Genomic DNA, 23,524 nt, shown 5'->3' on the forward strand with positions numbered 1-23,524 from the left:
TCCTTCCTAGGCCTCTCTTTCCCTCGATTTTTCCTTTCACTATAAGTTGAGCATATTGGAACTTATTATTTCTCAGTATGTGGCCTAGGTATGATGTTTTTCTAACTTTTACTGTGTTAAAAAGTTCTCTTTCCTTGCCTATTCTATGCAGCACTTCTTCGTTTGAGGTATGCGATGTCCATGAAATTTTGAGCATTCTCCGGTAGATCCACATTTCAAAGGCCTCCAATTTATTTACGGTTGATGTTTTTAGGGTCCACGTTTCAACTGCATATAGAAGAGTCGACCAGACGTAGCATTTTGATAAACGTAGTCGAATTTCGAGTTTTATTCGAGAATCACAAAGCAGTTTTTTTATTTTTTCGAAAGATTTTCTGGCCTGTTCTATTCTCGATCTTATTTCTAGATCAAAATATCTATATGTTATGATTTTCTCGTTGTATTTAACTTTATAATGAGTTTCTTTTTCCAGGGCCACTTGTGGAGGTATGAGACAGGCTAGGCTCCAGCCTGTCTCATACCTGATAATTTTGGATGGCCATATAGTGGTCATCCAAAAGTCTTAAAGCGCAACTTCCCCTTCTAGACCGTAAAAGCTCTCTGGTGGTCAGTATGCTTACCCATCACTGTAGACTCAGGCGACACCTTCATCTGCTTGGATTGGCATGGCCCACGGTTCCGTCTTGGTGATGAAGAGGTGGAACCCTCCTTACATGTCCTCTGGAAGTGCACGGCACTGGCCTGGCAGAGCTGGCAGATCCTGGGTTCGGCCTTTATGCAACCGAGCCAAATGAGGGAGTTACCTTTAAAGAGACTTGTGACTTTCTGTAAGGCCCACACTTTCTGTACAAGGCCTTTCTGTACAGCCGGGGCAAGTTATCCCTGCCTGTCGTAAGAGGCGTCTAATGGGAAGGAATGAAGAGGTGGAGAGCCGTCGCTCGAGGTGTCGGGTTTGTAGAAACGTATGCAGGGCGCTTCGGCGTTACGGTCACCGGTTTTCTGTGAAACCACCGAGGTTGAACGTGCTGCGTTCCTCATACACCCTTTAGGTCCAGCCTCGACTTGCGTTCACCTTTCCGTCCCGGGGAGAGGGGAATAACGGACGGGTGTTCATACACCGCAACACAGATAGTACGGGGAGGATGGAGCCCCGCGATACTGCTTGCAATGCACCACCCTCAAATGGTGTTGGACTCGTAGGGGTTAGTTGCTAGCTAAAGGTCGTATGCCGAAAGGCCAGATAGACCAGGGTCCTGCCAGATGGGGTACACGAATTTCTTCAACGTAAGGCCCACAGGGTTACTAAAGGATTAGACTATGGTATTAGTCCGTATGATAGGGGCGATACAATGGACCCACCTTATGAGGTCTAAGTGTCTGAAAGGCTTACAAATAGGCCCTGTCCCGCTCTACATTAACCATAGGGCATAAGTGATGTGAGAAGATATTGATTTTTACTATTAAATTTTGAATTTTCCTCTACACAATATAATTTAAACAGTTAGATACTACCTTTTTGCATTTGCAGTTATAGTTTTACTTATAGGTACCTATCGTTTTGTCATATACTCTGTAACACCTAAATATTTTTCAAAAAGCGGACAATGAAGTAGAAGCTATAAATATGGCTGCTATTTGTTACATACATCAGTGAGTAAAGATAAATTGACCGAAATCATCATCATCAGTGGTGCTACAGCTCTAGTTGAGCCTTGACTTTCCCCAGTCTATTTCGCCAGTCGTTTCTGTTCATCGCCAACCGTTGCCAATTTGCCGCGCCGATTTTCCTTGCGTCCTCGCAAGAAAATAAAACATATGACCTACTGCAGACTTGTTTTAGTAGTTTTAATATCTAAATTGACGGTTCTAATTTCCTTAGTTAACTTTAATTAAGAAAAATATAGAATGGTAAATTTTGTAGTATTCTTCATTTAATTATATAAACCCCACACAATTTATTTTGATTTGTTCATGCACTTTAAATCATAATAATGCAGTTTGCGTAAGGAATTTATTTACTATATAAGTATCTACCTACCGCATCTAAAATATACTTACACATAATTATTGTTGTTTAACCAATTTGCCAGCAATACTGATTGATTTAACTAATTGTTTTATGGGTTTGGACCGTGTCTTTTTTGAAAGGGTAACGGAATACTACCCTTATAGACGGCTTCTTCAGAAGTAGGGAAAAGTTATTGGTAAAGAGAACGATTCAAGTACAGTAACCCAAATAGTCAAAGTATCAAAAGATGATCAGTTAACTCTGTTCTGGTTGTGAAAGTCCCTGATTTCACTACCTACCTCTTCATTGAATAATTTCTTATTAGCTTTCTAATTTTCGGAATTTTGATAATTACTTTCCCACAAATACTACCACCTATTTTATACGTAAATATGAATTCACTATTTTTGAGCAGTTAAAGTGTCTTAATGATTCTGTTTTCAAAAATGTCAACTTTTACCAGTAAAGCATAAGAGTGTGATTAATTTATTTAAGACGAAGACTGTAGTTGTAAATGTAAATGATGCTTTTATACATCAAATGCTGTTTGCCTACCATTAGAAATAATAATATGACACGAGTTAGTGAACCTACTGTTTAGGCTTCTTAGGGACAGGAAAAACGGAAATGTTTCTCCTCCTAAAAGGTCAACCAAAAGAAAACCGGTAGACCTTGACGAGCGAATACGAGATACATTAAGCCGAAAAGTACGTGGCTTATAAAGAGATTCCAATCCTTTACAGCGTTCTACGAGTTGGGAAGGAATATTAGAATTTGCCTGACATATAGACGAAAAACTTTATTCGAAATATTACACAAATTAAATCTTCCATGAGAGGAGTAATTTAGAAAATCAATGCTAATTAATAACGCAGAAACAATCGTTGAAGAAACCAGTATGTAAGGGATATTCGAACTTCGGCCAGAGACATAAATATGTTATGTTGGCGTCTCCACTTGTCGTGGTAGGTCCTCAAGAGGACAGACGCCTCTGGTTCACCTACCTTTCGGCATATGACCTGTCTATTTAATATCTGTGAAGCACCGCCAAGAGAACGGTGAGAATTTTAGCAGCGAAATATTCCCCGTTTTCCCTATTTCCCAAAATTTTTATTCGTTACAAGTTTTTATGTGGTACAAAATTGCTTATTGTCTAGTTTCTACAAGTTAATTCTAACTTTGCAGGGTTTACTAATTCTAAAGCGTTTCCAAATCTAATTTTGCGTCTGTTTTACTCTAACCTACGAGTTTTTGTTTCACTACATGCCGCTATTGTGTTTTGTCTATTTTATATATTATCTATGAGTGTTTTAGGTTATAGTAGGCAGAATTCTTGCCGGCGGCTAATAAAAAAGCATATTTAATGGGATAAAGGGTTCCTTGAAGATGATTTACTAAAGTTTTAATCGATATCAATAAAATGCTACTATAAAGAACTGACTACATAATACGTGAAGAATATTGTAAACAAATGGTTAACTTCGAAAAATGCTTTAATCGTTATGGGTAATATTTATTTATAATTTATCATCCCAGATTAACAGAAAAACTTTCAAAAACCTCTTGGAGAAAAGCTGATGTTAGAAACTAGTAGAAAAAGGAAATTTTAAAGAGCGCTTCGGATAGCAATTAAAAAATATAACTGTGGGATATAGCTAAAGGTTGTGCGATCAAATTGTGCTTCATTTGCGTCCCTACAACTGTCGACATGCAATCTTATTGAGCTGATAAGAGCACAAATGAAAGGATACATAGCAAGACATAACAAAACATATAATGTGAAAGATATTAGATATATGCTATTAATTAAAGGAAGACGAATATGCGTTTGGGATAATCTCATAGAAGAGACTGTACCTCTAACCAATAGTGATTTGCCTACACTTAAAAATTCAATTAAGTTTAGCGAATTACTATAGACTGAATTATTTCTCCTATAAACCTGTATGTGTTCTTAATATACACAAATTATTTTAATACCTTAATCTCCTTTAGTGTCATAATATTAAGCATTCATTTTTAATCAGTATCTAAACTTTTATTATTATTTTGTACTTTGATCTCAAATGGGGAGTTATGTTGCACATCGACCTATTTTGGAATTAAAATTACTTGTAAAATCCTTATGAGTACTATGCAACACAATTTTCTTTTGAGTTAATCGTGAGCGTACCTTTTAGAGAGACTTTAAGAAATCTGGTTGTAATTAAAATTTGTTGTAATATGTCAGGAATATAACATTAAACAACTTTTCCATAGTTATTAAAAAAATCGGTATACTGTAGGTCAATTCAGTATAAAATTAGTTCAAACGCAAGATCAGCTTAAGAAAATAAAAGAAAGTATAGAACTCCAAATAGAACTTCAGATCCGATAAAGTATTGGTGAAAAAGGTATTATAAAAAAGTGAAAAATATGGTGTATTAATTAATGTTTATATTAATAATTAGAAAACAATATAAATCAATTTAAAAACTATGTAGGTAATATTTTAATACACTAATTAATTGTAATGAAAGTAATAAAAAAGTAAAATACTATTCGTTAGCATTATGGAAACAATACTTAAATGACCAAATGTTTTTCAAAATTTTCCAATAAAAGCTTATGGTTTCTATCTGTGTACATATATTTGTAAATTGATAAACGTCTTTCTACATCAACGGGCGTAGTGGGAGCATATTTAAATTTACAAAAATATTTGGTTCTAAATCTATTTCTTCGCAAAAATTACCAACAAGAAAGTCAGCTACCTCAGTAAATTTCTGAAAACCATTGTTTTTTGAAAAATATCTTTTTCAGTGTCACCTTTAACATTTTGGAAGGCTTATCTTATTTCTTTTATTAAGACTATGCTTTCTACCAAGAACAACTTTTGACGATTTAAATTGAATAATAATTTTTTGAAGCAAACTAAAATTTGATTTAATGAATGAAAGTTGCTACTGAAGAACGTTGTTTTTAAAAATTTGTTTAGCATCTAGCAGAGATTCGGAACCTTCATCCGTTAAAGCGTCAATTATATTTTTTAAATATACGAAATAGTCTGAATAGAAAAAGCTGCTTCCAACCATGTTCCCCAGTAGAGGTTCTGGTGAAAGTGGAATATTTGGAAGCATTTTTTTATAAAGATGAATTCTTGTAGGAGATTTGAGGAATACTTTTTTATGCTTGATATCATGAAGTTTACAAAAAAAAATTCTGATTTCTTCCGCAACTCTGTTCATTAGATGTGCTAAACAAGTAACGTATATTAAGTTGGTATATAATATTTCTGGCTAGAAACAGCTGCAGGAAGAAAAAATTTTAATATATCTTCTTGTACAAAACGTGATATTGTTGCAGAGTTGGTTTTTTCTAATTGCTTACATGTAATTAAATAGGATTTTGGTAGGATCTGATCGCCCAGAACACCAATCATTAAATGAGCGATATATATTGCTGTAGAATCAGTGGTTTCGTCAATACACACGTAGAAGCAATTGTCACTAATATTATTTTTTATATTATCTATTACTGACGAGTACAACGAGTTGACATGGTTTCTCTTTAGAGTCCTTTCACTCGGAATATTCAATTTACAATATTTTTTTTTTAAAGAAGTAAGTTTTCATTGGATAATTTTGAAAGCCGTATATTTGAAGAGATTAATACACGGCACAAGTCTTCATGAAAAGTATCTTGTTCATTTCCTTTGTAACGTTATAAACGTCACATCTTTATTAATATATATTTAAATAATTTTTTAATTTTTTTTATTAATTTGTTAATTCCTTAATCTTCAGTTTCTTTTTTACAATTTTTTCTTCAAAAAATAGTTTGCGGCCTCTCTCTTTCTTTCAGGTAGAATAAATATTCGCCCTCTCTCTTTCTGTCCGGTAGACTAAATATTCTGTTCTACGTTGACAGAAGAGCTAATTCCATCATAGGCATACGTCCTATGGCATCTGTGCTATACTTCATTGTAGTCGCTCCCTACTTTCTGTCAATCAGCTTTCAAACGTGGTGGGATATTTTTTTGTCTGTAATTGAAATTTATAAAAAAAGAGAATTATAGTAATGTTCATTTTATCGTCTGCAGAAATCTCTTGGGTTTATTGGATAATTCCTGGAATATTTTATTGGATAATTTCTGAAATAGTTTATGGAATTTATGGAGTGATGTGGGACTAAACAGCTGCAGCTGTCGTCAAGACCTACCCACATAATTTAGAGGCAACACATTAACAAGAGCAAGCAACCAAATATATATGTTTGTTTTTGCAAACTACTTAAATATTATGTTTTATGTTGAATAAATATGATTAGTTAAATCATTATTTTATTTGTTACCAGCTAAATTTTCATTGTTTAATTCATAGTTTAAGACAAGACGAATTCACACTTGAGAGACTGAGCTAGACGAAGCATAGAAGATAAGCTCCCATGGTTGATTGTGGTATTATTTTATAATAGTATTTCAATTCTCTTTGGTAGTCTTATCGTTGCACCTTGTTTCGAACTTGACCGAAAAGACTTGGGAACGGAAGCCTGATATTTTTCTCCAAATTTAGTCTTATTTGGCTAAACGTGACGCAGTTCTGACATGTTGATCTATCTGAAATTTTTTTCGTATGCCACCTTTAATAGTTTTTGTAATATAAATAACTACAGTCAGAACCGATTTCTTTATAATCTTAAACTAAGGCACCAATAGACGAAATTCCATTCAAGTAACTGCACGATTATTACATGACAGTCACTGATATTTCAGCAATAGTTAAAATATTTATTTTATAATAACATATACATAAATAGGTATTGGTATTATATTAAAATTTAATTATATTATTCCCGTTTTATTAACGTTAATTTATGCAATCATTAAAATATTTTAAATAACATGCCAAATATACAAAAGTATCAAATATTTAGTACTTACAATTTTGCCACAAACTGACCAATAAACTCTGTAAGGTTTAATCCAAGTACCGAAACTAGTTATTTTCGACATTTAAAAATCAAAATATTTAACAAATTAAACAAGTTCGAGTGACAATGCTTAAGAGTTTTCACTTTCACTTTTGAAAATAAAATGATTTGAAGAAGGACAATTCTATTCGTACCCCACGCAATAAACTTTTGAAACGCTCTTTTATTACGGGATTATCATGGGTTACCTGCTATAACAATACCAAAAACATTAGGTAGTATCTATAGGTACTATCGGCAATATTGAAGACTGAATTATTGAACTAAAATGAACATTGGAATTTCCAGTTACTAGGTCATACCATCATCTTAGATACATATTATTTAAAATCCGGAAATCGAAATAAATTGACGTTTATGCATGTTATACAATTTTTTGTATAAATATGCAAAATCTCAGATATTTGCATAAAACATGCAATAAGTATATCCATGATATATCCACTTAGACATATTTGTCTAAGTCTATTTATTGCATACAGAGATTTTATGACATGCAGATTCAAAAAACGGATGTTAACATTACAAACAAGAGAATAAATAATCAAAAAATAATATAAAGATACCACAAGCTAACCTGTAGGCTAGGTAGTCTGCATAAATAAACTCGTATTTGATAATAAATATGTTACGGTTCTGTAACGATAAAATTTTTAAATAAAATATAATATTAATAAAAAGAAAATAAAGCACGCCGCTGTTCAAATGTTAATAAAGGAATTATTTCTGTGGTCATATCAAGGGGTCTTTTTCTAAAGTGTAAGAATAGTTATCTATTGCGTATGATACGAATTAAAGCGAGATGGACATGTCTCGCCCAAATATCAGAACTAGTTTTGCAGCCTATACAAAAATATGGATGGGTTCGTCCAAGGTTACTTAATAGCAAGAAATGAAAAACAAAAAGGACATTCGAGAGAAGACTGGTGAAGTGAAATGTTGTCATGTTGATGAAATGGATTATGCCGCAATTCCGGCAGTTAACAATTACTTCTAATAATCGTTAATATTAGTGCTAGTGTAACGAACTTAGTATGCACGTTCTGTGTAAAAAGTTAAAGTGCTGAAGGTGAAATGGTAGATGGTTTTACAACAACTTTTGGAAAAGCAAGGTAAATTTTACCCAATATAAAATGCAGCATAGGGCATAGCTGAAATCTAGGCCAACGAATAATTCGACACCTAATAAGAGTCCGAAGAACATCAATAAGTAGACTATTGTGCTTTCTTTTTCTTTAAAAAACCTAGGTTTCGGTAACGTGTTAAGGCCTTTAAGAAAATAAAAAAATATACAATATGACTGAACAAATTTCCCATTAATCCGCAGTTTTTTAGTAGTTTTATTCAATCATTTTTGCAATAAATCGTTTATACAGATTAGATTTTACTAAGTTCTACTATTGCATTTAAAAATAGTATTCAGTAAATAAATTAGTATTAACATTAAAATTTAACTATAACTAACCTAACTAAAACCTTGAGGGTTTAAGGATAGGATAGAATTGTCCAGTCCTATCGTATAAATAGGTTGGTACCAATCCTTAGGGTATGTAAATGTTTATTTCTTTATGTAGGTATTTAATGATTGAAATACGTTATGTCGTTTTACCTAATCTACACAAGAATTTGTTATATTATTTTATATTAAACCGACTTTCATATTTTATTGGCTTTTATTTCTAGACATAGTTTGTTGTTGGATTTACAGGTTGTCCTATTAGAATATAAAAATTTATATTCAATAATACAGGGTTTCTCAGGGTACCTAGTGATTCGTTAACATTATCAGTTGGTCGTAATTACTGAAACTCTGGGTGGTCCACTAAATCGAAGGGTCTTCAAGCGAAGAAGTAAAAATCGCAAGGAACTGTGGGACAGTGAAGTCTTTTTCTGGGTTTAGAATTTTACTAATCACCGGGGTTGGCTTGGTATCACTGTTCTCCCACATTTTTATGGTTCTTCGACCGCGGATCCTCAATTTTAGGGCACAAAGAGCCACGGATCTGTTGTTCCTTTAATCTGGGCACATTAATGTTAATATAAAAATTAATAAAACGAAAAGCAAAGAAAGTAAAAAGTATACGACCGAATAAACCAACAGCAGACAGTCTAGAAAAATGATAAAAGAGCTAATATGGCAACAGAAATAATTTTCCAAATAGAAAAACAGTAAAAAAAAAATATTAGTACTAAAAAGAGTACAACAAATTTATTTATGTTTCTATTAGTTAATAAAAACTATAGAATTCTTTTGTCTACAAGAAACATTAGGTTATGTAAGGTACTTAATAATTTCTAAAGCAGATTTGATCTGCATCAAACCCTTTGTTTGCTTACAACAGACCAAGGGATGTCAAGTCCTTAAAAAACCAAAATTAAAAGTTTTTCAGTATTTAAATAATACATATTATACATGAGTTTGTAAAACGTTTTATATACCTAAAACGTTGAAATCAATTTTCAAAAATAAAGTTTAAAAAGATAAATTCAAAATAAAGTTCTTTTGTAGGAAAGATAAAGTTTTTGCAATAATTCTTTAGAAATAAACTTTAGAAAGAAAGAATATTCAAAATTTAAAAAATAATTTGAAACAAATATAAAACATTTTATTAAAAAAAAAAATAAAAACCATTTGGTAATACCCTATTTAAATTAATATATTAAAATAAAATGTCTAACCACAAAGCCACCCGTGCAGCTTATAAAGGAAAAATTAGTCAAATCCTAAATCAAGTAAAAAATTCTATTGTAGAGGTTGATCTAGATATTTACGAAGAGATTTTAGGAAAATTGAGGACGTATTATGAAAAATATAATGAAGCATATTTCATGTTGCTAGAAGATGAAAGGTTCACAGATGATAAAGACAATGAAATGGTGGACCAAATTTATTATGAAGCTATAAAATTAATAAAAGGGACAATGCGGAGGTTGAACAGCCAACCAAGTGAAGCTGAACCGACGCTGCAGCCAATGGCGATGGAAACGAAAGTGAATGTCACTCTTCCTAAAATAAACATACCTGTGTTTTCACATGGAAATGAAGAATATGGTCCATTTAAAGAATTATTCAAGTCACTCATCATGGAGAACGAATCAATACCGGAAGTACAAAAGCTGCTATATTTAAAAACGTCTGTAAAAGGCGAGGCTTTTAAACTACTAGAAAACATACCCGTAAGTGGTGAAAACCTAAGGCTAGCATGGGAGGTGTTAGATTCACGATATGCAAATAAAGCGCAATTAATAAAAAATATAATTAAAACCCTTTTAAATAATAAACCTATACAGCATTCAAACAATTTAACGAATGACCTACGGGAAATGTATACTAACACTTATAATAGTTGGAACAAACTAAAAAATTTAAATTTAACACCCCAACAAATATTGGATATTCTTATGATCAATATGGTTGAGCAACGATTGGATTATGGTACAAAAAGGGCACTCGAATTTGGGTCACATGCCGAAGAAATACAGACTTTTGAGGAGTTTTTAGACAGTGTAAAAGTACACTGTGAACATTTAGAAAATTTGAACCATTTCAAAAAGACAGGACCGTCTTTAGAAATAAAGAGGAGAGCTAGTTTCCATATTTCCAACGATAGCAAAGCCGAGGAATGTACTTATTGTAAATTAAATAACCATAAAATTACCAATTGCTATAAATTTAATAATCTTCTTAACGATCAAAAATATCAATATGTTAAAGAGCATAAGCTTTGTATTAAATGTCTAAAAGGACATACAGATAGTTGTAGAAGCGATATAAAATGTAAATATTGCGCAAAAGACCATCATAGTCAAATGCATTTCCGAACTAAAACGGAGAGTTCTTCAAATATAAACGTGAAAAAAGATTCAAAAAATAATTTTACTAATAATAAAAATAAAAATAGTGCCAATAATGGCTATAAAAATAAAACAAACAGTAAAACGGATGTCAATGACAATGAGGCAAGTACGTCCGCAAATACAACTGTTAGTTCTAATAATGCTTCTGGTAATCAATCAACAGTTGTGTTGCTTGGTACTATCCAAGCGTACGTATATAATGTAAAGGGTCAGAAAAAGGTCGCCAGAATCCTGCTCGATCAAGGCAGCCAGACTTCTTTCTGCACAGAGCAATTTGCTGAACAATTGAATTTGAAACCTATAGATGCTAAGCTGCAGATAAGGGGCATCGCGGAAAAGGCTTCGGTGTCAAATAAAATGTTAAAATTACGTTTGACAACTTTGAATAATAAAAATAAATTTAATATTAAATGTCATATTTTGCCAAAAATCACTGGCGATTTGCCACAGTTACGTATAAATAAAGATAAGTTGCGATTGCCGGAAAACTGTAGCCTGGCAGATATAGAATTTAATATACCGGGGAGGGTCGATATCTTGCTCGGAGCCGATTATGCTTATGATATATTGCTAGAAGGCATTATAAGACTTGGTAAAAATTTACCGATATTACAAAATTCCAAATTCGGACATATCTTGTGTGGTTCGGTTCCTCGATATGCACTGACGGATGCGAATTCTTTTGTAGCTTGTGTAAATAATGTTCACTCTATATTTTCACTCCATTCGAATACGGAATCTTCATTAGAAAAATATGTAAAGAAGTTCTGGGAATTGGAGAGCATCCCTGAAGTGATGATGGACCGGACGCAGGATGAAGTACTGGAGGAGCACTTTCAGAAAAATACAATAATACTACAGGATGGTGCCTATCAAGTTACTCTACCAGAAAATGATCAAATAAAAGATTTAGGAAGTTCAAGATACCAGGCAGAAAAGAGGTTTCGTGCTTTGGAAAATAAATTTAGAACTGCTCCAGAAGCGTTCCTGGAATATAAACAAGTTAACAAGTTATACAGGAGTATATAGACAGCGGACATGTTGAAAAGGTAGAAAATTCGCAGGAGTATAAAAATGTACATAATGTACAAAAATACTATATGCCACATTTTGCGGTAATAAAAACAGAAAGCTCCTCTACGAAAGTGCGCGTCGTTTTTGACTGTTCAGCAAAAACGAATACTGGTTTGTCCTTGAATGATGTCCTATACAAAGGAATGCAAGTACAACCCAATTTGTATGAAATACTATTAAGGTTCCGTACATTTAGTTATATTTTAATGGCGGATATAGAAAAAATGTTTAGACAAGTCCGTGTCGATCCTAATCAACTGTATTTATTAAATTTTTTGTGGAGAGAAAACCCCACAGATAATTTTGAACACTATCAAATGAATAGGCTTCCTTTCGGTCTGACCTGTTCACCCTGGTTGTCCACTAGGGTTTTAAATCAAATCGCGGAGATTAACAAAGATAAACATAAAGGAGCCTCGATTAGCCTGCTTAACCAGACTTGGGTTGACGATATACTTACAGGGTGTCAACATAAAGAGGATTTAAAAAATATATATACCGGTCTTAACGAAATATTAAATAAAGCCGGTTTTAACCTTCATAAATGGGGATCGAATGATCAAGAGTTCATAAATGAAATTTGTACAACTCCGATAAAAGAATATCACTTACATACGGAGAAAAATATAGAACAAGTGAATAAAGTTTTAGGTACCAAATGGTGCGCTCCACGTGATGAATTTATGTACACATTTTCTCTGAAAAATTCAGAGAAAAACCTCACCAAGAGAGGCATTTTAGCTACTGTAGCTAAATGGTACGATATATTTGGGTTATTAGCTCCGGTGATAGTACAGGGGAAATTAATAATACAAAAATTATGGAGCCTTAAATTAGGTTGGGATGAAAATTTGAAAGATCCTGAATTATTGCATGAATGGGAGCAATTATTAAAAGAATTGCCTCTTATAGAAAATTTAAAAATTCCTAGGTGTCTTTTTGAAATAAATAAAGTAATAAAATCCATAGAAATACATTCATTTAGTGACGCAAGCGCCACTTGTTTCTGTTGTTGTATTTATGTGCGGGCAGTGTATCAAGATGATACTGTAACTAGCCGGTTGCTAACCGCTAAAACTAGGGTTGCTCCGTTGAAGGTCACCACGATACCACGATTAGAGTTATCTGCTCTGTTACTGAGTGCAGAACTCTCCCAAAAGGTATATGAAACCTTGTCCTCCATTTTGGAAGTAAAACAGATACACTTATGGTGCGATTCAGAGATAGCAATATATTGGGTAAAGTCCCCAGAAACAAATTGGAATGTTTTTGTGGCAAACAGGGTAAAAAAATTCCAAAACATATCAAAAAATATCATATTGCATCACATACCCACTAAATTGAACGTCGCGGATATTCCTACGCGTAAAATTAAAATTGCTCAATTAATTGATAATAAATTATGGTGGAACGGACCTGAATTCTTGTTAAATAAAAATATTGATTATACACAATTTAAATTGAATGTTGATTATAACACTGACACGGAGCTTAAGAAGCAAAAGTTAGCCTTAGTGGTAAGACATGTCGAAACAAAAGATATATTTTCCGAATTATTTAATAAAACGTCAACGTTTACTAAACTCTTGTATACTATAGCCTTTGTAAATAGGTTTGTGAATAATTTAAAAAATTCACGCAATAAATTGCAAACCCAGACGGGTAAAATTACTGTCGAGGAATTAGACCGAGCAGAGATTTTAATTGTAAAAAATATTCAAAAACAAAATTTAAATTTAGAATTTCAGGAGTTAACAAAAAATAATTTTGTAAAAAATAAATCTATACAGAAATTGTGTCCTTTTGTGGACCCACACTTAAAACTTATAAGAGTGGGAGGCCGTTTAGGTAATACTCATTTAAATTACGATCAAAAACACCCTATTTTGTTACCCAGTAATTATAAAATTGTTTATCTATTGTTAAAAAGAGAACACATTCGTTTGCACCACGCGGGTGCTCAAACAGTGTTAGGAAATTTCCGTACTAGGTACTGGCCTATGAACGGTTTAAAAATGATAAAAAAGATTGTTAGATCTTGTCACGTATGCTTTAGGTATAAGCAGAGAAATGCCGAGCAGTTGATGGCAGAATTACCTGCCAATAGGGTAACGCCCAACCGAGCATTTACAAATGTAATGGTAGACTATGGGGGTTATTTTCAGATTAAAACTTCTACATTGCGAAAGGCCTCATTAGTTAAATGTTACATGGCAGTTTTTGTATGCACGGTTACAAAAGCCGTTCATTTGGAATTAGTTTCCGATTTGTCTACAGAGGCATATATAATGGCACTAAAACGTTTTGTAAGTAGAAGGGGGTTGCCGAAATCTATTTTGTCAGATAACGGTACGTGTTTTTGGGGATGTCGAAACAAATATAAAGAATTAAAAACTTTTTTCCAGAAGTCGGAGGTAAAGGCGGAAATAAAGAATTATTGTTTAAATAATTTTATAGAATTTAAATTTTTAACACCTCAAGCACCCCATCAGGGTGGCTTACATGAAGCTGGCGTAAAAAGGGCCAAATATCACATTTATAGGATGTTAGGTGATACTAAATTAACTTTCGAACAATTCTATACGGTGCTAACCCAAATAGAGGCCGTAATGAACTCTCGCCCTCTGACACCCATCTCCAACGATGCAAATGACTTAAGTAGTCTCACCCCGGGACATTTTCTAATAGGAGAAAGTCTAGTGAATTTACCTGAAAGGGATATTTTAAATGTTAATGAAAACAGACTGTCTGTATACGAAAAGTTAACTCGAATTCAACAAACCTTTTGGAAACGCTGGAGTTTAGACTATTTATCTGAACTCCAGGCCCGTAATAAGTGGTATTTAGAGCGGGACAATTTGAAATTAAATGACCTAGTCTTACTAAAAGACGATAATTTGCCACCAATGAAATGGAAATTGGCAAGAGTAATAAAAATACATCCGGGTTCGGACGGTAAGGTGCGAAATGTGGAAGTAAGGACATCTACTGGTATATATACCAGACCCATTACTAAATTATGTATTTTACCTTTAGAAAAGGAGATGCTGGCTTTCGAGAAGGAAAGTCTGGTAAATATGACTAAAATAGTAGACTTAAAGGGAAAATGTAACATCAACTTCGAAAAGGTTACGGCCTGAGGTTCCGAGGGGAACAAAAATTTCTTCCGAAATTGGGTCTTGGGAATTTCCCAAGCCGGGGGAAAAATGTTACGGTTCTGTAACGATAAAATTTTTAAATAAAATATAATATTAATAAAAAGAAAATAAAGCACGCCGCTGTTCAAATGTTAATAAAGGAATTATTTCTGTGGTCATATCAAGGGGTCTTTTTCTAAAGTGTAAGAATAGTTATCTATTGCGTATGATACGAATTAAAGCGAGATGGACATGTCTCGCCCAAATATCAGAACTAGTTTTGCAGCCTATACAAAAATATGGATGGGTTCGTCCAAGGTTACTTAATAGCAAGAAATGAAAAACAAAAAGGACATTCGAGAGAAGACTGGTGAAGTGAAATGTTGTCATGTTGATGAAATGGATTATGCCGCAATTCCGGCAGTTAACAATTACTTCTAATAATCGTTAATATTAGTGCTAGTGTAACGAACTTAGTATGCACGTTCTGTGTAAAAAGTTAAAGTGCTGAAGGTGAAATGGTAGATGGTTTTACAACAACTTTTGGAAAAGCAAGGTAAATTTTACCCAATATAAAATGCAGCATAGGGCATAGCTGAAATCTAGGCCAACGAATAATTCGACACCTAATAAGAGTCCGAAGAACATCAATAAGTAGACTATTGTGCTTTCTTTTTCTTTAAAAAACCTAGGTTTCGGTAACGCGTTAAGGCCTTTAAGAAAATAAAAAAATATACAATATGACTGAACAAATTTCCCATTAATCCGCAGTTTTTTAGTAGTTTTATTCAATCATTTTTGCAATAAATCGTTTATACAGATTAGATTTTACTAAGTTCTACTATTGCATTTAAAAATAGTATTCAGTAAATAAATTAGTATTAACATTAAAATTTAACTATAACTAACCTAACTAAAACCTTGAGGGTTTAAGGATAGGATAGAATTGTCCAGTCCTATCGTATAAATAGGTTGGTACCAATCCTTAGGGTATGTAAATGTTTATTTCTTTATGTAGGTATTTAATGATTGAAATACGTTATGTCGTTTTACCTAATCTACACAAGAATTTGTTATATTATTTTATATTAAACCGACTTTCATATTTTATTGGCTTTTATTTCTAGACATAGTTTGTTGTTGGATTTACAGGTTGTCCTATTAGAATATAAAAATTTATATTCAATAATACAGGGTTTCTCAGGGTACCTAGTGATTCGTTAACATTATCAGTTGGTCGTAATTACTGAAACTCTGGGTGGTCCACTAAATCGAAGGGTCTTCAAGCGAAGAAGTAAAAATCGCAAGGAACTGTGGGACAGTGAAGTCTTTTTCTGGGTTTAGAATTTTACTAATCACCGGGGTTGGCTTGGTATCACTGTTCTCCCACAAAATATGTAATTTAATTACCAGATTTCTCGATCATGCTGCGTCTACAAAATTATCGTATGTATTTACCTATATTTTTGAAATCAAACACTAAGTACTTGACCATAAACAACAATTTAAAAACACATTTTTTATTTAATTTTTCCAGCAGTACAATTATAAAACTTTATTTGGAAAATGACTTCCAAACTGGAGACCGAAACGCCGAATAAGAATCTGCTTTCAAGCTGTTTATTCCCAATTGCGTAATTGAGAAAAAAACTAACATGCTACAAAAACCTAGATTCAGAACATAAAAATAAGTTATAAATAAAATAACTCATAAATTGGAAATGAGAGAAAAGATACAACTTTCTAAAGTTGTAATGACTTAATAATTTAAAAATCAAAGAATCTTCGGCAAGGATCATATATGTATGAATATGTCGCAATGAATAATAATAAGAATCACATAATTATAGTAAACAAAGCAGAAAGTTATCCGATTAACAACATATATCTATGACGGACGCCAGAAGAATATGTACACAAAATGATCTACAATGCAAAAAAGAATAAGCAAAACGAGGAGAAAAGGACCAGGGACTAGAAGAAATTTAAAAAAATGAGCATATATTGGCTGATGGCTAAAGGAGTAAAATTTGCCGAAAGGATTAGACATTAATCAATTTGAAAAATGTTTTTTTTTTAACACAAACTTTTGTCTAAAATTAGATTTATTTAGAACTAGAAACGTATCAAATCTTCCTTCACGTTTCACGAGTATCAAGATCTTATAAGTCACTCTATATATTAAAACAAAGTATAATCGATAACTCAAGTTTGATAATAACGAATGAAACATTAACCAAACCAAAATTAGAATAATACTTTCACCAATTGAAAGTATGAATGCAAGTCAGCAAGTGCCTGCATACAAAAAAAATGTAAGCGGAAAGGTCAAATGACTATGAGTAATGTAACTGACTCGTTAAAAGTGTATTATTTATCAGTTCGGTTGTGTCTTTCACAACCAACTCTAGTGACATAATAAAACAAGAACTGCAATAAAAATAAATTAATATGTTTTACCTTTGACTGCCAACGTCTTAAATAGGTTAAAGTCTCTTATAAAGGAATTTTCCAATTCACTTAAAGCAGTTTCAATACAACACTTTTGTTATTCAATTAAGCAAATGAAACTTCAGCAACAACTGCCAACAAAGACACCTAAACTGAGTTTCAACACGCACACAACAAAATGCACAACCACATTAAATAATTATGTATCAAATCCATTAAAGAAATAACACCAGCGTCAAAGACGACAGCAAACACTGACACTTTTGTCGATAAAAAACTCACAACGACGGTGCTCAAACAGCGATTCAACAACGACTGATTGTTTAGTTCGCCAATCCAATCCACAACAGCCGAGAATGAATAACAAACGAAACGTGCAACTGATGACGAGTCACGACCAACTAGATGTGCGTGGGTTTGCTGTTCTAGTCAACTCCCAGAGAGACACTGTTCTGTTCGCCGCTCGGCGATATCTACAAGAGGAAATTTCAACCCTGCGTTAACCCAGTATAAGGGGCGCGCAAGACACAACCCTGATTGATATGGTGTAAGCAGTGTGGGCGAATTGATGGGGATTTGAAAGTTTTAGTGTCCCATTAGCCCGGGACCGTTTTTTGTGAAATGTTCATGAAACAGGAATAGTAAAATCTTGATGGCACATTTAGGGTGTCCTATTTGGAGGATATAATAATCTTGTAGGCATACCATTCGTAAGCTAAATATAGATAAGCCCTCTCAAGATATGTATAATCTAATATTAAATTATAATCTTACAGTACATGATCATCAATTATTAGGGTAAAGCAAAAGTAGGAATACGGGAATCATATGGATAAAATGGATTAAGAGTCTAAGGTATTTTCTTATTATGCCTAATTTAGGCATTATATTGATGGTTAAATATCGAAACCTCATAAGTCAAAATTTACTTCTTTTTGAAAGATCGAAAAAACTTCGAAGCTTGATACATATTTTTTTCTTTCTTAGTATTTATTTAACTATTACTTTGGAAAAACATGCCAACACATAGTTTTCATGAATCTGGGATTTTGCAGAAAGTTCTGAAAAATATTTCAACCCAAATCCACATAAATCTAAAAATGGACAATTTTTAACTTATGAGGTTTCGACATTTAACCGTCGATATATAATTTGTACAATATGAATTCTCGACGCGACTGTCATTCAATGAAAAACAGCCATAGAGAAAAATTTTAATTAAAGTGAGCAATGAAAATGTAGTTTAGTACTCTAACCACAAACCACAATATATGTATATATAACCTAACCTATTGTTATGCGATAATGGTTGTGAAACTAGTTTCTTACGGCATGCTTCACACTGAATTTTTTTATAATTTGGGAATGAAAATATATAAATAATTAAAACTACATGTTTTTTGTTTTGATGTTCCGCTTTCCAATTTGGAAATCATTTTCAAAAAATGAAATTATAAAATTGATATAACTTGTTAAATAAATTCCACAAGGAAACTAAGTTCCTGTAGCTGGCTGTATACCATGTATCACAAAAACTTTATTTAAAAATCCTTTATAACAGGTATATAATTAAAACACCCTATCGGGCTACATCACGGAACGTTTTCATTATTGTCATTTGAATCAGTTGCTATCAACGAGTCCTCATAGATATTTTGTCTCAGGACCAGCAACCTCCAGTGGAGTCTTACGTTGCCATGTTATCAATTCCTATTGTAACTTAAACATCATAGTATATAAGTTCAAATAATGTAACTTAAATTCAAATTAAAAACATTTAACGGGTTTTTACCCAAATATTTAGTGGCTCAAAATATGTATAGTTAGTAAGTATTAACCACATTTTGTATTAACCTTGGTCAAAATTTTAAATTTCATGTTTTCTTTAATTAAAGTGGTTATAGTTTTAGATGGGTGTATAGAAGAATTCTGAAAATATCGTGGACAGAAAACATCACAAACAAAGAGGTTCTGAGAAGGATGAATAAAGAAAGAGAAGTTTTAAATATAATTAAAACAAGAAAATTGGAATATCTCGGACATATTACACGTGGAGAGAAATATACCTTGCTCCAACTGATTATGCAGGGAAAGATCCAAGAAAAGAGAAGCATAGGGAGGCGTAGAATGTCATGGCTGCGCAACCTGAGAGAGTGGTACGGATGTAGATTAAATGAACTTTTCACAGCAGCCGTCTCAAAAGTCCGAATAGCTATGATGATTGCTGACCTCCGCCGCGGAGATGGCACTTAAAGAAGATACTTCTAGGATACACTGATGATGGAATATTAATTCCGAAAACGTTCTGAGTTGTAGCCCGATAAGGGGTTTTAATTATATACTTTTTATAAAGGATTTTTAAATAAATTTTTTGTTAAATACTGTTTTTGTCTACTAGCGGAAATTGAATTCTTGACAGTATCAATTTACTTTGCTAAATAAATTTATTTGTTTGTTGCTACGTAATTTTGAAATCTTGTGCTCTATGTATTTATGTAATAATAAGTAATCACCAATATCTGTTATCTAAAAATGGTTATAAAATTCGTTTAAGTCTTTCCGTTTTGCGGGAGACTGCAAATATTAATGCTACAATACGTAATACAACCTTAGGTAAAAAAGAAAAAGGCTCAAATATCTGGATAGCAGATGTGAATAAGTAGAAGATGTTTATTGATGTAAATGTGTTACAGTAAAAAGCGTTAAGTTTGTAGGAATATTTTCAAGTAAAAGATGTCATAAATGAAGAAGATCCCACTTTATACAAGCCGTGTATAATTGCAACTTACATAGGTTCTGGAATAAATAAAACGAAAAATTGTAGAAGTTGCATCTACCAATGAGTTACTTGTTATTTTCAACTGAGTTTACACAAATTGATCCATGTTCAGAAAAATGCAAAACAAACTACCAGATTTAAAGTACGGAAGGGTCCACGAATTGTGGAACTATGTGGCAATATAACGGGAGAAATTATCAAGGTTGGTGTTACATATATCTTACCAAAAATCACAGTTCTCTAAAATATACAACCAACAACTTTCTTTCTGTTTCCTAGCAGCATAAACCCCAGAAGTGGCAGACGGATGACGCTGAATATTGTTCAACATCGTTGATCCGATACTTTCATTAACAGCTTTGGTGGGGGGTATTTTGTAGCACTACATCTCACTTGTACGCAGGAGAAACTGGCAAACAGGAATAGTTTTACAACAAAAAACTTTTCCTGTTTGCCAGTTCCTCCTAAATACAAGTGATGTAGTGCTACAAAATACCCTTGTATGTGTTTTGTCTTTTGAATGTGTTCTGTTTGTCTTTAAGTGTTTTTAAATTTTAATTGACATCCCAATAATTTCTTTTTTGCCCAAATACAGACCAAAATTGGTTCTTCATTAACTTGATAATTACAATAATTGCACACCCAAATTTACATCAAAAAAAGAACATATATCTTATTCTACATTGTCACAGTACTGTGTGTTCTAAATAAATAATTTCAATAAATAACACACATTTTCAAAAATATACCTCTTCAATAAATATAACTAACTTTTAAATAATATAACATCACATTTAATTTTCAACAAACAATTTATACAATACCTACATTCCTAGTCTAGTTGTTAATATCTTTTCCCCTCAAGAACTATCCCTTTATTCGTTAAATAGTTGCAGTAAAACCAATGATTACCTGTCACCAGTTTACCATAACGGATTTTTAAACTATGTTTTCTCAAACATTTAATAATAATCCTTGTATCGGCATCCTTGAAAATCATTTTTCACTTAATTTTTATTTCATCAACTAGCCTCTAACGTCCACTGCTGAACATAGGTCTCTCGCATGCTTTTACACTTAGTCCGATTTTGCGCCATCTGAATCCAATTTGTATTCACTCTTTTTATGTCATCCGTCCATCTCGTTGGGGTTCGACCTCTATTTCTGTTAGCTTGTATTCGGGGTCTCCATTCCAAAATTCTTTTTGTCTACCGGTCATCAACTGATCTTGCTACATGACCTGCCCAGTTCCACTTTAGTGTTGTTATCCTTTCAATAACGTCTGCTACTCCTGATTTTTTGCGTATAGTAGCATTGGGTATTCTATCACGTAGAGAAATCCCTAACATTATTCTCTCCATTGCCATTGCCCTTTCCGCAACTTGTAGTTTACTCACTGTTGTTTTTGTAAGTGTTAGGGTTTCTGCGCCGTAGGTCATCACTGGCAAAATACACTGATTAAATACTTTTCTTTTCAGACACATTGGAATCTTAGACCTAAAAATCTCCTTCATCTTTCCAAATGCAGCCCAAGCGAGGTTTATTCTTCTTTTCAGCTCGATTGTTTGGTTGTTTCGACTTATTCTGATCTCATGGCCCAAGTATTTATAGGAGTCAACTGGCTCAATATCTTTGTCTTCTACTGAGATGTTTTTGTTTTGGACTAAATTTGTCATAAATTGTGTTTTTGAAAAAATTATTTTAAGACCAACTCTTTTTGTGGCAGTATGGAGTTCTTGGAGCATTATCTGTGCCTGATCAAAGATGTCTGCAATAAGAACGATATCATCTGCAAATTTAAGGTTATTTAAAAATTTTCCATCTACATTGATGCCCTTTTCGTTCCAATCTATTGTTTTACAAGCGTTATCTAGCAAAGTTGTAAATAATTTAGGAGACATGTTGTCTCCTTGCCGAACGTCTCTTTCAATACGAAAGGTCCCAGTATCTTCATTAAGTCTTACACAGGCTGTAGCATGCTGATAGATGTATCTGATGAGGGATATGTATCGGTGATCTATTCTACATTGTGTTAGAGCTTGGAGCATTTCACTTTGATTGTCCGTATCAAATGCTTTTTCAAAGTGGACAAAGACAAGTATCAGGGGTCTATTATATTCAATGTTTTTTTCAATCAACGACTTAATGGTTTGCAAATGATCATTTGTTCCGTATCCAGCTCTAAATCCTGCTTGCTTGCACGGTTAATTTTTATTTAATCAATTTAAATTCATATTTAATAATCGCACACATATAATATTGACATAATTGCTGTATATTCTGTACCAGACACGGGTTATTATATGTTCAGCATTTAGTTTACCATGTACCGTTGACCTGAAGATGCATAGCAAATTATAGTATGCGAAACCGGTCGTTGGTGGTAGAATAAATTGATTGTGAGTAAGTCTTATACTTATTTTTTTTTACCTACTTAAATAATAAGTAGTAGTAAAGTAAATATAAAGCATGCCAAGCTGATGGAGATATTAACAAATATTGGAATAAACATCTGTGATCTAAGAATTATTAGCAATCTCTTCTCTTTTAAGAAGCAAGCAAGTTGAAGCCGGAACATCAGATACGCGGATGACACGGTGGTATTCGCTGACAGTCCTCCAGTAGTTAATGAATTCTTCTTCTCATGGCGCCGTCTCCTTTCGAAGGTTGGCGATAAAAATGGCCATTATAGTTTTGGAAACTGCTGCGCGAAATATTTCTGCGGATGAGCGGTCGAACCATTTCCTCAGGTTTTTAAGCCACGAGTTCTGGCATCTTCCTACTGATCTTTTGCCCTGTACTTTTCCTTCCAGTATAACTTGAAGTAATTCGTATCTTTCGCCTCTCAACACATGACCCAAGTATTGCATTTTCCTCTCTTTGAGATTATTCTTAGTAATTCTTTTTGTTTACACATGCGACGAAGTATATGAATATAATCACAGAAATAAATCAGAGATATGGACTTTCACTAAATATTAAGAAAACAAAATGTATGATGATCTCTAAGAAGGAACAGCAAATTGGAAGAATCAGTGTGAATGGTCAACCAATCGAAAGAGTAAAAACATACACCTACCTTGGTACAAACGTCCATGAAAATTGGGACCATTCCCTAGAAATCAATTATCAAATGTAGGATAGAGAAAGCAAGATCTGTATTTCAAAAAATGACTGCTAAGTTATTCAAATGCCATGATTTATCAGTACCCGTAAAAATCAGGTTACTAAGCTGTTATATCTTTC

At 33.1% G+C, this 23,524-nt stretch overlaps 1 protein-coding gene across 3 annotated transcripts in view; it reads right to left on the minus strand.

The window, feature by feature from the left end:
* Eip63E (cyclin dependent kinase Eip63E) overlaps positions 1-23,524 on the minus strand; it is a 1,081,826-nt gene that overhangs the window by 967,815 nt on the left and 90,487 nt on the right. Inside the window, exon 1 of one of the 3 annotated variants that reach the window (XM_072534723.1) lies at positions 17,509-17,926. The exons of the other annotated variants lie outside the window; for them this stretch is intronic. The gene's annotated coding sequence lies outside the window, so the exon portion shown is untranslated. Of the gene's footprint in view, positions 1-17,508; positions 17,927-23,524 lie in introns of those variants that run through there. 3 annotated transcript variants of the gene reach the window in all.

Source organism: Diabrotica undecimpunctata, chromosome 6, assembly GCF_040954645.1.
Source record: "Diabrotica undecimpunctata isolate CICGRU chromosome 6, icDiaUnde3, whole genome shotgun sequence".
In the NCBI taxonomy this organism is placed as follows: domain Eukaryota; kingdom Metazoa; phylum Arthropoda; class Insecta; order Coleoptera; family Chrysomelidae; genus Diabrotica; species Diabrotica undecimpunctata.